A 2,690-nucleotide genomic window follows, 5' to 3' on the forward strand; every position below is an offset into this window, starting at 1 on the left:
TGGCAATAACTGCAAGCAGCATACTGGGATTCCCATTGTCAGAAACAATTTAAAACAAACCTGGTTCCATTAAAATCTAGAAGAAAGTGGTTGCTTTTTTCCTCCTCTATTTTTGAAATTCTGAAATGTGAGAATATTGGTGAAAATGAAAGCAGGCAAACTTTTGAGTAAGAATGAAAAACCGAAGGTAACTGTAATTTAAGATGCCAACTTAGTTGATGAAGTGTCTTCTTGGTAATAAATGGTTGCCATAATATTGGGGCTGGCCTCCACCTCAATCTTCCTCTCGATTCACCCTGAAAAAAAATAGCTATTATATCAAACATGAATGTTTTTTTTCCTCTAAAATTTTTAATTTTTTTTTTTTAATACCAGAGATCAAACACTTCTCACCCTTATAGTTTGACCCAAAATAATCTACTATTTCAATTTGAACAATTTAGTCATTACATTTTAAGTTAGTTTCAATTTGGTTTTTTTATTCAATTTTTTGTTAATTTTTAATACGTATACATCTTAAAAAACTGTAAAACGTTCCAAACTCGTTAATTTGAACCTCTAATTTAAACGGAAAGATCAAATTGAAACTAGATTTAAGATGTAGGGACTTAATTATATAATTTGAAACAATAAGGATTGGAGTAAAATTTTGAGTCAAACTACAAACATTAAAAGTGTAATTTACCCTTTTTTTATTTTTTACTGCTCTTCTCCCCTGTTGTAAGAAGGCTGAAAACAAATCAAAATCTGAATATACAATTTCTAATCTAACAATTGAAAGAAAACTAGCAAGTGATGGTAAGAAAGAACAGTACTCACATGACAACATACAGAGCAAAGAAGAGCAGAGCTAGAAGAAAAGATCCCAATCCAAACCCTTCATCTTCATCGCTTTGTCGGTTTCCGGTATAAAAGATGTCAAGTGTGGGAAAGAAGAGAGAGAGTAAGTACATTACCATCAACAATAAGATCATAAAAAGCAGAATCATGAAGGTGACACCACCTTCATAGTCCATCACTTCTTGATACAGAGATGAGAAAGCTTCAACTACAGATTGCAAGAGAGGTCCAAAGATGAGCAGAGCAAAGACTCCCACCATTACTAATGGAACTAATGGTGATGGCCCTCTGCTGCTTCCCATTTTGTTTTTGTGTTATGTTATGCACAACAATGCACTTAGAACAGAGAGAATTAGAGATTTTGTTTTTGTGTTATGCAACACAACAATGTACTGAGAGACAAAATTAGAGGTGGTGGGCTGCTGATGTTGAACAAAGGGATATTGTTGGTTGGAGGTGGTAGTGACTAAAACACAACATGATGCTTTAATTTTAATATAAATATATGTGCCATTAGTTGATCCATAGCAAGAACTTGAAGGCCAACCAAAACTGACTTGGTTAAAATAATCATATAGACAAAGTTTAAAAAAATAAAGGGCAACTTACACTAATTTCCCTAAGATTTAAAGAATATACAGTAAGTTTTATAATTTTGATACAATTATACTAACTTCTCTTTTAGTAAAACTAAAATAAATGAAACTAATATAGATGATATGAAAATACAAGGATAAACAATCATTTTTCAATTCAAATGACTAACGAATAATTGAAAAAAATTGGGCAAGTGTTATTAAAATTTTAAGAGAAACTAATATAATTATGCTAAATTTATGAGATTTACTGTATTTTCTCCAAACCTAAAAGGAGATTAGTGTAATTTACTATAAAAAAAAAACATAGAAAAAGGTAATTCTTTTTGCACACCATAAAAAATCTTAGTAGTATACACCATGCCATTTGTATATAAACTTTCGAACAAAAATCAAATATTCTGACATAAATTTCTAAACAAAAAATAGTTATGCTGATATAAACATATGAATGGAATGTATATATGAACAATTCTTTCTGTTTAGAAGTTTATGTCTGAACAATTAATTTTTATTTGAAAATTTATATCTAAATGACACATATAGAGTGTGTACCATATGCACCTTATAACTAAATAAGAAAATTGTATAATATCATACTTTTTGAGTCATAACTAAAAAAAATATCATAACTAAATACAACATGAAACATAACTAAAGAACTCATAATCATAACTAAAACAATATCATAATTAAAGAGAAAAATTAGTTATTACTAAAGAAAAAAATGTTATAACTAAAAATACATATGATACATCATTTTTGAGGATGTGCATGTTAAAATTTCTCATACAATATGTGCTACGATTTTTTTTATGATCCCCGAATAGAATTTTTTTTCTTAAAAAACGCAAATTACATTTTGCACCATTGAATTTTGTCCTTGGAGTTTCAGTAGTGACAATTTTGATTGTTACACCAACAACCAACTCTTCATTAGTGATTTGGACAGAACAACAAACTTAAGCTCCAAGTGGGCTCCACATAAAAAGCTTATGTGGCAGTTGATGATGCTTTGGCCTGATTGAAGAATCCAACTAGAAAGTATATAAACCTCCATAGCAATTGAAATTAGAGGAAATTAAAATTTAGTGGTAACAGTAAAAATTTATTGAATTATTAAAATACATAATATTTTAATTATTAAAGTTTATAAATTTCATCATTGATTTGTAATTATTTTCTAAACTTACACTGTGCTATTATTTTTCTAAATTTGGTACAAAAATCAAAGTAAATGCATGGGTTATTTAT

At 28.8% G+C, this 2,690-nt stretch overlaps 1 long non-coding RNA gene across 1 annotated transcript; it reads right to left on the reverse strand.

Annotated features, from left to right (window-relative positions):
• LOC114295975 (uncharacterized) lies at window positions 1-1,248 on the reverse strand. The gene is made up of 2 exons (XR_014328787.1): window positions 820-1,248; window positions 1-296 (listed from the first exon to the last, which is right to left on the reverse strand). It is a non-coding gene; the product is annotated as an uncharacterized LOC114295975 (long non-coding RNA).
• Between the last annotated feature and the right edge of the window lie 1,442 nt (window positions 1,249-2,690).

This window comes from Camellia sinensis, chromosome 5 (assembly GCF_055761805.1).
Source record: "Camellia sinensis isolate YWXY chromosome 5, ASM5576180v1, whole genome shotgun sequence".
Taxonomy (NCBI): Eukaryota; Viridiplantae; Streptophyta; class Magnoliopsida; order Ericales; family Theaceae; genus Camellia; species Camellia sinensis.